This window comes from Hemicordylus capensis, chromosome 2, assembly GCF_027244095.1.
Source record: "Hemicordylus capensis ecotype Gifberg chromosome 2, rHemCap1.1.pri, whole genome shotgun sequence".
Classification (NCBI taxonomy): domain Eukaryota; kingdom Metazoa; phylum Chordata; class Lepidosauria; order Squamata; family Cordylidae; genus Hemicordylus; species Hemicordylus capensis.
This window is the reverse complement of record NC_069658.1, coordinates 321,044,265-321,058,804: the sequence shown is the minus strand read 5'-3', so window position 1 is coordinate 321,058,804 and position 14,540 is coordinate 321,044,265. Positions and strand designations below refer to the sequence as shown.

General features: G+C 45.0%; 1 long non-coding RNA gene across 2 annotated transcripts; it reads right to left on the bottom strand.

The window, feature by feature from the left end:
- Positions 1-6,739: 6,739 nt before the first annotated feature.
- LOC128342555 (uncharacterized) lies at positions 6,740-10,907 on the bottom strand. 2 transcript variants are annotated; one of them, XR_008315076.1, is made up of 3 exons: positions 10,195-10,907; positions 8,062-8,128; positions 6,740-7,061 (listed from the first exon to the last, which is right to left on the bottom strand). It is a non-coding gene; the product is annotated as an uncharacterized LOC128342555 (long non-coding RNA). The 2 variants fall into 2 exon arrangements; XR_008315077.1 differs by lacking the exon at positions 10,195-10,907 and adding an exon at positions 9,757-10,176.
- Between the last annotated feature and the right edge of the window lie 3,633 nt (positions 10,908-14,540).

The window sequence follows — 14,540 nt, the reverse complement described above, 5'->3', positions numbered from 1 at the left end:
CACAAAAAATTGTGTCTAGGGATGCTGGGAGTTGTAGTTCAGTAACATCTGGAAGGCCGCAGTTTGGGGAAGCCTGCTCTAGGCCAATCCAGGAGGGTTGCAAACTCTGATAGTCACAGGTTTCTTCATTAATCTCAGGACTCTAGCATTCCCTGGTCCCCTGGCAGTCTGCTCCAACTATGCTTAGTCACTCAAGTGCATGGGCATATAATTGTGTTGGGTGGGGGTGGGTGGGGTGGAGGGGCAGAGCACAAGCCCCCACCAGAATCCCCCAGGGGAGCTCTCCCCCATGTAATACTAATCTCTCCCCAGTATTAGTTTGGTCCTTCATCTAATCCTTGAAGAAGACCCATATCAATTGACTATATTTCTGGAAGGACGGTGCAGTTCAATAGAGGCTGGCTCTGCAGGAGGCAACAACTCAGAGTGGCTCCCAGAGTGAGACAAGGTCCCCCCCCCCCTCAGCCAGGTCCCACGGATTGCCAGGTCTCACAAATTAGGACTTTGGGGGTTGGACTGAATGACCTTTTAAGGTCTTATCACCCTGTGATTCTATGATTACAACAAGGTGAATAACTAAGGTGGTAATACCAACTGGACAAGTTCAGCCCGACAAATGTCCACTGTGTTAGGCCAATGGCTTTTAATAGTCCTTAATGACCTGTGAATACCTGATCTTCCTACCCACTCCCATGTTTATTCCTCCTCTAAGGAATGTGAGAGTTGAGTCTTCTCTGTGGAAACTGCAGTGCCGACTAAGAAAAGCAAAATGAGGTATTTTTAGAAGCAGCTTTGGGCTGCATGGCTGCTCCTCCCAAAACATTTGATGGGAAGCAGTGGACTCTGAGACATTTGTTGAGATGTCAATAGGATTGCTGGTCTTGTGGTAGCAAAGATGACTTGCCCCTCTAGCTAAGCAGGGTCTACCCTGGTTGCATTTCTGGGAAGAGCAGAAGGTTCCAAGTTCCCTCCCTGGCTTCTCCAAGATAGGGCTGAGAGAGATTCCTGCCGGCAACTTTGGAGAAGCTGCTGCCAGTCTGTGTAGACAATACTGAGCTAGATAGACCAACAGTATATGGCAGTATATGGCAGTATACTATTGTTCGGTATATGGCAGCTTCCTATAGTTAGAAGAGAGTTTTACTCCCTGTATCACTCGTCTCTTGGTTAGGTACTTGCACCGGACACTAGTATCAAAGTTTCAAACAAAGCTTTATTTCATTGCTAGAAAAGCTCTGGGTGTGGCCTCCTGCCCAGTCTGGCAAGCCATCCATCTTTTGTACTCTGCTGTAAACAACTTTCGCACCTGCACATTGTATACAAGCCAAAGTGTTACTTTAACCCCAAAGTTCCGATTTGCTTCCAAGTGTTACATTTCCCACTTACATTCTCAAGACATCTGGCTTGTGGCCTTGGCCTGATTTCCCCTCCCCGTTGAGACATACTTTAAAGCAGTGCCATCATAAGATATCCTCAAGGCATGGGGGTGGATCTACCAACAACTGCAAGCATCATTGATAAGGTGTGTATCATAGTTAGCTAAGTGCAACCAACCGTGCTTTTTGGCTGTTTGAGAGCTGTTTGCAAATAATATTCCAACATTATGTTCCTCTGAACTTATTTGAGGTACATCTCTGTATCAAGTCAGTATCAAGCCAGACGAACTGTATTAAGTCAGACTAACTTGCTGCCGAGCAACAACCCTTAAACCCCTGCTAGCTGTGCTAATAACTACTAAGCAGACTGAGGCCCTGTCTTAAAGCAACGTTGTTCCGAACACTTCCCACACTACACAGCATAGACCGCAAACATCTAGAAGTCCATGGCCACACGCTACCCATCCCTGATCTACAGCAATGCACAACTACAGGAGAGCATGAGTAATTGATTTTTTAAAGGTTTTTTTTTTTAAAAAAAACCTTGGAAAGCAAAGTCCTGGCCAGCAGCTGCCCCCACGCCCTTTCCTTTCTCCCAGAATGGCTGTAGTAGCGTAAATCACATAGGCACCCCATAGACTTTCCTAGGAAAGGAAGAGGATGGGACAACTGAAGTTTACTTTTCAGCTAACTCAGCTGCTTGCTGAAACTTCTTTTAAGAAAGAGAGAAAGACTAGCTCCTCTACTGCCTGGTGAGTTGTGGGTGGGGGGAATAACCAGAGGAGTTTGGACATAAAGAAATACCTGGAGAAAAAGATCCCAATATTTTAGCGAATGAAGTCTTTCAGTAAGTACCAATGAGAAGAAATAGCTTATGGAATAATTCTATCATGTGTAAATGCACATAGGTCTGCAGCCTTATAATAATTTATAGAATATTTCTATGCCACCTTTTGCCCCAAAAGTCCTTCAAAGCAGCTCACAAAACATAATGTACAAACACTATGCAAACTGCAGCAATCTGAAGTGACAATATATTAGTATTAGGGTATTTCAAATTGTTCTGATTTGAATTGTATTTGTAACTTGTATTGTATTAACGTCTGTGAGCAGGTTTGAAGGCCTTTTTGGCTATACATTATTTTAAGACTGCAGTCCTACTTACAGACATCACAGTGGCCTATCTCCTCCGCATCCTGGTAGAGCGCTGCTTGATTTTGTCTTGGTGGGTCAATAGTAATGTTTCTTTGTTGGCAGCTAAATTTTAAACATTGACTTACATAAGCCAGCCAAGAGGGATGCAGGCTCGCTGGCTATGTGGACTCATTACTCTGTTGCTTCTGGTGAAGGGGGAAGAGGCTCCGTGTGAATGACACTGCATGCCATTGCAGCTCCACCTAGCTCCCAGCATTCCCATGGAGTGATGACGCACCACATCATGACGCACCACCCCTTTGCTAGAAGAAGCACCCATGGAGTGGTGAGTCTGCATCCCTCTTGGGTGCGTGGCATGCTGCACACTTTATGTCAGCCATTGTCTTTAATATTAGATTTCCAATGCTTGATAATTAGAATTGTTTTGATACTGTATATAATATTTATTTATTATGACTTGTTAATTTGTTTTAATGAATTGTGGTCAGCTGACTAATACTGTGTCTCTCTCTGTGTGTGTGTGTCCTTTTTCTTACAAGTGAAAATGTGGAGAAAACTTCTACTTTGCTTAAAATTTGTTTATCGTCCTGCCAGAAGCCATACAAACATTGCTTTAGAAGGCAAGTTTGTGTCAAGGTAGAAGCAAGTCCTACTGTGTTCAATTTATTTACTGTCGGATTAGATTAGGGAGGAGGCCTCTCCTGCTCACGTGTAATAATGCCCATATCTTCTACCTGGGCATCTCATTGCTATGTAGTGCAAGAGCACTGTTCCGGGCTCCTTGGAGGAAGTGTGGGATATAAATGTAAAAATAAAATAAAAGAAAGAAAGAAGAGAGAAGAAGCAAAATAAAACAGGAGTCTTCCATGTTCCAGATGCATATTTGTAAGAGACCACTTAAGTCTGGAACCCCATGGAGGGAAAGCAACAGGCAAAGGAAGGATTGAACAATTACACACACAGACACACACAGACAGACAGACACACACGCTTTACTACCAACACCAACAGTACTTCTCTGGTGCCAGCTCTGCTCACCTCCACCTGAACTGCTTTTCTTTACAAGAAATGGTCCTTAGGGTTTTGTTACACATGTTTACTTGCAAAGAATAATTCTGCCTCAGGCAACCCTATTTCACAGGGTTGTTGGGAAGATAAAATGGGGTAAACCCATATAAGAAGTAACCCCCATATACACCATTTTGAGTTACTTGGAGGTAAATTATAATACAAATGACTTAGATTAATTAACTGCAGCCCTAGTGATGCTTTTAGGCGAGGCTGATTGATTCTGGGAGCTCGATGTTGTAGCAGCCTTAATATATTTACTTGTCATAGAAATGTAGTCCTCTTTTCTTCTTGGATGATTAAGAACCTTTTGGTACAGCCGAAGAAAAATAGCACAGTAATACCATAGAATAACAGTACAATAACGAATAGTAGTCCAGTGCAATAGTACTGCAATTATTTATAATAATTTAAGTGCTATATGTTCTCCTTGGCTCCTGCATTGCACATCCTGGTCACACTGTGAAAAGATTTACCCATTCTCTCTCTGACGCTTGCTGTCCTTGACAGAGGGGCTTTGTTGTGTTCCTTTCAGTGTATATACGCCCTCTGCGCTATCAACAAGATGTGGTTTTGACATCTCTTCTGTTACGCTCCACAATTTTACCTCAAGTGTCTGTCAAGTTGAAGCATGTTTTCTTCTAAAGGTCAGGAAACTTGCCCATGAATTAACAGCTAAAGTTTTCTTATGACAGTGCCACCTGGGATGTTGCCAAATCTAAATGAAATATGTTGGGCTAGGATTGTATTCGAGGGGCATTATTTCTAATATGCCACCTAATATGCCAGTGTATCAGATCTGTAGCTAACACAATATCATATTTTCATTTCTGGATCAGACTTCCTCCTGTAGCTGGACCAATGAATACAACTGAAAATCTACACCAAGAAAAGATTATTTCTGTGACCTGAATACATTAGGCACTCCATGTATTTGCTTACTTGTATTAAGAGGGTTTTTAAAAAATAATATAATTATTGTGTTAATTCATATACTAGTACTATGACTAATATATATGATATATACTAATAAGATATACACTTTTCAAGTGTGCATTTGTGGCTTGGTCTTTCACTCTCCAAAATCCATGTTTACCACCACCTACTAGTACACTGAAGGGTTCAGAAAATTCGGAAGTGGCAGGCACTCCATTCCCATGCACAAAATGAGCACCTCAGACTTTTGCAATGACCAGGGTTTCGTTCTCTTTGCACAATGCCTCATAAGTGTTCTTTATTTCTGTCTTTCAATGGCCTCCTGGATTCCCCAGTATAGAATGAAGCCAGTCAGGGAACTGTGTGTTATCATGTCTAAGGAATTTAACAGCTGGGGAACCAAAGTTTTTATCTGATATGATGTTAGACCAGGGCTGCTCAACTTCGGTCCTCCTGCAGATGTTGGCCCACAGCTCCCATAATCCCTGGCTGTTGGCCACTGTGGCTGGGGATTGTGGGAGCTGTAGTCCAAAAACAGCTGGGGGGCCTAAGTTGAGCAGGCCTGTGTTAGACTCTGCTGGCCAAGGGACAGTCCCCCCTGGCTCCATTGTCCCCACGCCCCTGCTGTGGTTTCCAGTTGAGGAATGGCTCCTCCAGGCTTTACCTTGTCACTCTGCCCCTTTCTCTGAAAGTTCAAATGCAGGTTTTTCTATGTTTGACCTCACTGCCCCTCAGCTCCATCCATCTTCTGCAAACTGGTGGAGCAGGTGGGAGCACATCAGCTAATGAGTTGGTGGGGAGCTGATGGGTGACTCCCAAGCATGCTTGAAAACTAGCTAGGCGATGGTAGTGTGAGGGCTTACCGGGGTGATGGCTACTGCTCAAGCTCCATGATGTTGGAGCAGGTATTGACCCTGACCAACAACATTGGCTGTAACATTGAGCTGAACACCTAATCCACAGCTACGACGTCACTGAGCCTGAGCAGTAGTCATTGCCTGGGTAGCCCCCGAGGCGGCCATCCACGCTGTGGAGCTCAAGCTGCTGCAGTAGGGTTGTACATGCAGCCTGAGGAGGAGAGACACATGTAGCTGCTTGGGGGCAGCAGACCCCTGCGGCCCAAGCACCACAGTCACCTACAGCAAGGCACAAGGAGAGAGAGGTGGGGCCCTGGCACACAGCAAGGGTGCAGCAGGGAAAAGAAGTGGGGCAATCAGATCCTGTCTCCATAGGAACGTAGGAAGCTGTCTTATACGGCATCAAACCATTGATCTTTCTAGCTCAGTATTGTCTATGCTGACTGGCAGTGGCTCTCCAAGGTTTCAGGCAGGAATTTCTCCCAGTCCCAGGCCTACCTGAAGATGTCGGGGAGTGGACCTGGGACCTTCTGCATGCAAGCAAATGATAAGTTACAGCCCTATCCCATAAGGCAGGAGTTCCTGACCTGTGGTACTCCAGATGTTGCTGAACTACAACTCCCATAATCCCCAGCCACAATTAGTTACAGATGGAGATGAAGGGATTTGTAGTTCAGTAACATCCGGAGTACCACAGGCTGGGAACCCCTGCCCTAAGGGGAGTATCTTACAGTGCTCACATGTAGTCATCCTTCCAAATGCAAATGAAGGTGGACCCTCACCCTGCATAGCCAGCGTGGTGTAGTGGTTAGAGTTCTGGACTAGGACCGGGCAGACCCGAGTTCAAAACCCCATTCAGTCATGATACTAGCTGGGTGACTCTGGGCCAGTCACTTCTCTCTCAGCCTAACCTACTTCACAGGGTTGTTGTGAGAAGAAACTGAAGTATGTAGTACACTGCTCTGGGCTCCTTGGAGGAAAAGCTGGATATAAATGTAAAAATAAATAAAAAATAAAATAATAGGAAGGGGGACAATTCACGTTTGTTACTACAAGACAGTCTCTTCTAGGAATGGGGTGGGTGGGTCTTGCTTTCCCTTCCTCCAGAGTAGACCCAGGGAGAAGATTGAGATTGTCTGAAAAGTATTCTATGCTTGTCATTTCTGATGGGGACAATGGCTAGTATAATAACAATAACCCCTACTTTGGCTCATCATAGGTAGGGGCCCTGTCCAGTATAGTGCCCAACCAAGAACTCAGGACGAAGCAGTCTCGGCATGCTTCTGCGGTATTGCCAAGCTGACTCTCATTTCTTGAAATAGAATTGCACCCTGTTCTGAAGCAAAGCATGCTTGTCCCATTTTTATTTTTTTTAACCTTAGCAAGAGTGGCATAGATAGTACAAGTACAAGGACACATTCCAGCCACATGAAACCAAACTTCAGTTTGTGGCTTGCAGGGCAGGCTATTTTCACTTAGGAATGGTGGTTGACATCATCAGTTATGACAGTCTCTGAAGCTGATCAAAGTTTTGTAGGCTGGCTGCATCATGTAGGATTTGAGTGTCGAGGTTGGCTCGGATGTTTATGTGGAAGCCAGCAGTTCATTATCTCCCATCTCTCAAGGCTCCAGGATTTGGACTGAGACTGCAGCAGCATAAGTTCAGTTACTGTGCAGGGGATCAAGGTACAGTGATAAGCAGGCTTGAACATTGACTATTCTGGAAGTAATTCTTTTTTGTTCTGTCACCAAGGCTGAGATCTGGCCTAGCACTGAATTGAAGGCCAGGAGCAAAATATACAGCTGTGTCTGAGACCAACAGGGAAGTGTGACAGACAATAATACTGCAGCAAGGAAACAAAGCTCTTGGGGAGAAGCTTGGGAAATTCTGATCTGGAAATCATTGCAAGGCATTGCAACATACCTGTCATTTATCATAACTGAGAAATAAAACCTAAGTTGCAAAGCATAACTATATCTTTTAGAACATACTTTAAAACTAGAGAATTTGTTGTGTTCTGTATCAATAATAAGGGCCAGTTAAAAAAAACAACAACCCAAAACACCCCACCCTGGATCTGCACCCTGATCTCGCCAAAGTGTGTAAGAGCTGGCTTTGTAGATGTTATTTATACAGAGAGACTCTCACTGCAGGGAGGAAAACTATGTATGTATGCACTTCAGTGTTTTTTAAAAAAAATCTTAAAAAGCACCTTTTTAAGGAGGCTTTTTAATGCTCCATTATTTTGTTATATCTGTAGGTTCTTTAGCTTTTTATGATTTTCAGTTTTAATTTGAACCTAATGATTGTGGTTTTTAATCTGACTTTAAAAAATATATAGTTAATTTTATTACTTTTATTTTATCGGTGTCTATCTTATTGTTGAGAGCTGCCCCGAGCAGTAGTTCACTGGAGGGGCGGGGTATAAATGTTTTAAAATAAATAAATAAATAATAATAAATATGTCAAAGCATGCAAATTTGGGTGAGACTGGGAGACTTTTTATATTGCCATGGTCCCCAGAAACTAAACATGAAGGCAACAGATCTGTTTGTATCTGCACAATAAGCTATAAAGTGGGGGCTATACACTGTGTGGGGGGATTATTTTTAGAGCAAAAGGGGTGCACGGGTGAGGGAAACTGAACCTCTCTGCCCCCACTGCTTACCTCATTGCAGTCTCTTTTCCCAGGAGCTTTCCCAGACAGCAGGCTTTACTGCGGGTTTGAGGCTTTACTGCGAGTTCAAAGTTGCCCAAAAAAACAGATGCAAAAAGTGGATTTTTTTTTTTTACCCTGATATAAATCAGGCTACACTCAAACACCTGATGAAAAACCCGAAATATGCGTTAAGTGTCCCCTGATAGCCTCATAGGGATTTGGGGGTAAATCTGGCTGATATGTGAAAGCACATCTCCATTCCGCAGGAGATGTGAACTAAAAGCTGGGTGTGAAAAACTTCCCCAGTGCTTTTCTACAAGCTAAGCTCACTTATGGTTTTGGCACCTGACTGAGAAGGAATGTACCTGGGGAGTGGACATAAGTTTAGCATTCCCTACCCACAATCTCCCTTGGCTCTAAAAACTGGATTCCACTTTTGTTTCCCAAGCACTTGAGTGTCTGTGTATTATGGGTGGAGAGGTAAAACAGCATTCTGGCATGTTATTTCACCTGATCTCCACCCCAACCTTTTGTGGTTCTTCAAAGCTTTCCCTTTGCAGTGTTTATGCTAGAACAGGCATTTCAAAGCTAAGAATCATCTGCTGAACAAGTGTGTCCGTTTTTTTAATGAATCTGTGGGAAAATGGCTAAGACATGAGGATCAGAAGTTGAAAAGCACACATGAAACCCAAAGCCAAGTTTGGGCCCCCCACCCCCATCCCCTATTTACAATTTGAGGTTTCCTAACTAATAGCAAAGCCTAGGCTGACTCAATTTCTTTGAGAAAGGTCTCTTTCAATAGTTTGTCTTCTGTACAAGCCTCTTTTGTGTTGAAATAAATATGTTTTGAATTTCTACAAATTTAGAAAATGACTTTCATTAGGTTCTATAGTAACATCAATTCTGTACATGCTCAGTGATGTTAGCCCACACAGAACATTTGTGAGGAGAGAGAAGGGGAAAGGAATGAGTGTGCAGAGAAGGCAGGAGAAGCAGACCGTGGCTGCTCAGTGTCCTCTGCTCTTGTCTTTAGCCCTGAAAAGGGGCTTCTGTCATGGCTGGTGGAATATTTCCCCCCTCCCAGAGAAGGAGAAATGTCTTGAAAAGAAAGGACAACCCATTTGAATGGTTTAACTCATGTTGTCTGAGGTAAATAAGAGAATAGGCTAAGTTACACAGGCTATTATTACTTCTGACAGTGGCCTCCTCCTTCATTTTGCCTGACAATTGCTAGGCCTCAGTGTTGGTGTTTGGCTTTTACCACCTTCCAGCCTTGTACCCCATAAGGGGGAAGGGCTGCTCAGTTCCTTGTAAGGGCCAGAGGACCCAGGACAGACAGTCAACACTTGTAACTTTGCTTAGCAAATGAGGGTTCAAACAGAGTTTGTTGATATTCTGCCTGTACTTCAGCTGCCTGACAGCCAGAATTTCAGTGGGTGCTGTTTCCATCTCCAAATGCTGGTGGCAACTGCACCAGTTTCTGCCCGTCATCCAGCTGTTAGACGCAGAACACTGGGCATGGTGGAAGCAAAGACAGTTCCAGCTATACAAATTACCATGCTTCCACTAGGGCCAGTCTGCCTTGTAGTGACAGGCAGTATGTGTTTCCAGAGAGGTAGTTGTTGTCTGCTGAGGTCACAACACTCCACGTATGCTTAGAGGCACATGTTGCAAATTCTTCTTAAATATTGGTATAACACTAACCTCCAGCTTTTGCTGTTGCCATCAGCCCACACAGGTAGTGGATTGGAGCACAAAGGACCTATCCAAACCGTGTTTCTATGGTGATGGTTTTGTAGGCCAGTACAATATTTCAGACTGTGTCATGATCCAGCCAAATCAGCCTGAGAAGAGCTATGGGGACGAATCTGAGATTGAGGTGCTCCTCGAGTCTGCCCTGCTTACAGAAGGCCGCCCACCAGTAAAGGGCCCGGGCTGCCCGGCAATCCTCCAGAGGATCACCCCAGAGAGCAACAACTCGACCCAGGGGACCCCAAAGGGTCTGAAGAGGTGTCTGAGACAAGAACCCCAGGGAGCTCCCCCTGAAGCCCGCTATGAGCCAGAGGGCAGCCTAACCTTAGCATTGGAACCTCCTGCTCCTGCCCTTGAGTCTGACCCCAAAGAGCGGCCCAGTCTACCCACCTGTCAGCACCAGTGGATGAGGGCAGAGTTGCAACAATGGAGGAGAAGTGCCAGACTGGCTGCTTGGCCTGCCTTCTCTCAAGAATGGCCCCTTGGGAGTAGGGGTCTCTTGGAATCCAGGGAACAACCAGCCCCAGCTACTCACACTGATGAGCCACCAGCTCTAGGCTCTGAGCCTTTCTAAGCCTCACACAAGCAAATAGCTCTTGCTGGAACAACAGCTCACTTTACTGCTGAGTCTAGCCTCTTGCAAGTCTCCCTGCCTCCTAGTCTGGAAGGAGGCTCCCTAGTCTCCCTGCCTCCTAGTCTGGCTCCCTTGCCATCTGAGCCTCCCGAGACCTCAGGCTTGGTCTGTCCTTGCCCAGCCCTGAACCTTTGTTCTTGGGTGGGGTAGGTTCCACCCCACTGAGCAGACTGCCTGCCCGGGTCCTGGAACCAAGCTTGACAGACTGGACATCAGATCTCATGCCCTCATGGCGTGAGAATCAAAGGCCATTGACTTTCCTTACCTTTGGGAGCTAGGTTGGAACTGCCACACCCACAACTATTCCTGTAAACCAAAGGTCCCCTCCCCCTCTAATTGAATATATGATTGGGGCACAGTGGGCTTACTGTCATGCCGAATTTGACTTTCGCAACAAACTACAGCATGACTGCCCTTGTCCTGCAGAGGAGAACAGGCAAGGTGAAGTAAGGCTGCAGCACCACAGATAGCTAAAGTTGTGGAGTGCTGGGGTGGGTGGTGGGGAAGAGAGGAAAGAAGAGGCAGAGCCCAGTGGGCCAAGGAGGTGACAATGAACAGCATGCTCCATGTGGAGTGAGGAAAGGCAGTGGCAGCAGATGGCAGGGAGGTCCATGGGGGGATGATGCCATGGTAGTGGTGAGGGGTCAGCACTCACTGTCCCCTGCACCCCTCTTTTCTCATGGAAGAAACATCCCTGCTGCCTGGAGTGTAGAAGCCTTAAAGGGGCAGCCTTCTGGCCTGGATTCTGGCATTTGCCCTCCTCCTCCTCCCCTCTACTGGATCCTACATAGCCTGTTGCCCCATGCTGGTGTGCAGATACTGGGGAGCGCAAAGGTGGTGGAACAGCCGGTTCTTCAGGTGGCTCAGGCTCTAGGAGTGCAGTTTTGGATGGTTCCAGATGGTTTTGGGGTTCCTTCATGCTCTGGCCTGCTGTCAGGGCCTGGGCTGGGTCTAGTTTTGGTCCCACTTCTTCAAGACTGGACTTAGTGTCCCAACTCAGGGCAGGGATTACGAGCATGAGGAATGCTGCCACAATCTTTCCCAGCCATAAAACTGATGTATTTCTTTCAAAGTTGCTGTATGGAAGAGAGAGAGAGAGAGAGAGAGAGAGAGAATGGGCTGCAACAGTGTTAGGTGACACTGGCTAGCTAATCAAACAAAAACTCATTTCTAGAAACCAAATGATTGATCCCATGATGGGCCCAGTGCCTGTAAGCTTCTGAGCTTTCTATACCTAGCTCCTGTGACAAAGACGACAGCAGCAGCAAGTAGATGAAACAGCTTGACTTCTTTGTGCAGCAGGCTGTAATGAGCCTCATGTGGCAAGCAAAGTAGATGCACTGTACAATACTCTTAATCATGTGTATGGATGAGTATTTTAGGCACGTGGAAGCTTTTATGTAACTGACCGTCCAGGCAAAAGCTCCCCTTTGCCAGGCCTCCTCTATACCAAGAAAACAAGCACAGGTAATTATTGATAATTGCTCTACCATGGCTGGATACAGTCAGTATTGCCCCTTGAAAGAGTCAAAGGCAGGAAGAAAGAATACACTCCAGAGGCAGAGCCCTGCACCTCAAAACATGTCAGCTGTTTGAAGAATAAAAGTGATTTTCTGCGGCATCCTTGGATGCAATTCTGCTTGTTTTTGTTATGAAGTGCACCAGCTGCTACCATTGATGAGCCAAGGTGCACTTCCAAGCTGTAGAGAGAACATCTTGTGTGTGAGTGATGAGCACCCTGATTTTTTTCTTGAACAAATGCAAGGACCCCTGCTGAGGAAGAGAGGGTACAGGCTGTTCAAATAATGATCTTTTAAAAAAAGGTGATGGAAGGGGTTTACTCTCCAGCAGCAATTATCAGAATATAGCAGACTTACTGGCCCAGAACAATGACTCATCCAGATGCATTTTGTCTCTGACAATTATCCTGAAATGGATGTAAACAAAGAGAGCCTAGATGGGCAGCTAAGAATCTAGTTAAACTGGCTTTAAAAAGACCAGGAACAGGGATTTATTTCTGATGCTCAGGCAAGAGTTGAAGAGAACCTAGAAACTGCTATTCCTTACCTATGCCCAAAGTTTCTGTTCCGTCTGCCATTCAAAGTAGCATTCTTGCAGATATGTTATGCAGGTTTATCTCTTTTTGTGTATCCAACAGATTGTGAAAGTTATCCTTGATTAGAGGCTGCAACAGTACCTTTTGTGCTTGCATTTGACTTTGATGAACTCATCAGCTGCATTTAAGGCAACAGAAGGAAAAACAAACACCGAGGCTGTTCTCACCCGCATCCTAACCCAGGCTAGGGAAGCCCAGCCTGGGTTAGGCTGCGTGTGAGAACCACCTAGCCCGGCTTTTTTGCCTGGCTTTTAGCTTGGGTCAACGGCACCACAATCACAATATTCTGGCTATCTTCCAGAGTGTCTGGGATTGTTTTATTACAAAATGACCTAAATGGCAAGTCAGCAAAAGGACAGGCTCCTGTTCTAGAAGGTTCCCACCTCTTGTACCCCATGGCTCAAATCAAACCAGTTCCCCTCCTATAATGAGGACATTATAAATTGGTCGAACTTTACCTTCCAATCACAGATAGGAAACTTTGTTTAAGAGCCCATGAACAGCACCCACTCCAGTAGCCCCTTTCAGTCCTTTGTAATTCCTTTGGAAACAAAGACCAGCTCAAGTGTAACCGGAGGATCTCTGAGCCAAGTTAGGCAGACAGAGGAATTAGGACACCAGGAGTTCCACAAGCCATGCTGCCTTCTGAACCTACCACCCCATCTGGAAAAGCAGATCTAAGAGAGGTATAATCCCCTGGCCAATGCTCTGTCTCTCTCTCTCTCTTTCTATCTCCGATCCTTTTCCCCTGGTTGCTTGCTCTCTCTCTTTCTCTTCCTCCTAGTGAGCAGTCAAACTTCTCTTTGTTTCCTCTTCCATTCTCAATAGTTTGTTTTCAATGGTGATTTGCTTTCCAAACATACTTCATTCTTCTCTAGGATAACATACCTCTTTGCTTATTGTTTTTGATTGCTAAATAGATTGAAGTGCCTTATTCATTCATTCATTTAATATACCGCCCTTCTAAAAATGGCTCAGGGCGGTTTACATCAAAATAAAAAACAAAACAATTAAAATTTAAACTAAATCAATTAAACAATTAAAATCATTTAAACATTAAAATCATTAACATTAAAACCATTTAAAACCAACATTAAAATTTTAAAACCATAAATATAATGAAATTTAAAATTTAAAACCATAAATCTAATTAAAAGCCTGGGTGAATAAATGTGTCATCAGTGCCTTTTCAACAGTTTCCAGAGATGGAGAGGCTCTTATTTCAACAGGGAGCACATTCCAAACTCTAGGGGCAGTAATGGAGAAGGCCCATTCCTGAGTAGTCACCAAACGAGTTGGCAGCAACCACAGACAAACCTATCCAGATGATCTTAACAGGCGGTGGGGCTCATGGCAAAGAAGACATTCTCTTAAATACTCAGAGCCCAAGCTGGAAACGTATTGGTAGCCAGTGTAATTCTTTCAACATAGGAGTAATATGTTCTTTCTTAGATGACCCAGAGATCAACCTGGCTGCCGCATTCTGGACCAACTGTAGTTTCTGGACTATATACAAAGGCAGCCCCACATAGAGCACATTGCAGTAACCCAGCCTAGAGGTTACCAGCATATGTACCACTGTTTTGAGGTCGTTCATCTCAAGAAACGGACACAACTGGTGTATCAGCCGAAGCTGATAAAAAGCACCTCTGGCCACTGCCTCAACCTGGGACACTAGGGAGAGGTATGGATCCAGAAGCACCCCCAGATTGTGTACCTGTTTCTTCCGAGGGAGTGGGGCCCCATCCAGAATCAGCAGATCAAAACTGTCTCCCAAGTTCTGACTACACACAATAAGTACCTCCGCCTTGTCTGGATTCAGCTTCAGTTTGTTATCCCTCATCGGCTCATTACTGCCTCCAGGTAGGCATTTAGGGAGGTTATGCCTTCTCCTGATGATGTTGACATGGAGAAATGGATTTGGGTGTCATCAGTATATTGATAACACCCTGCACCAAGTCTCCTGATGATCTCTTCTAGCGGTTT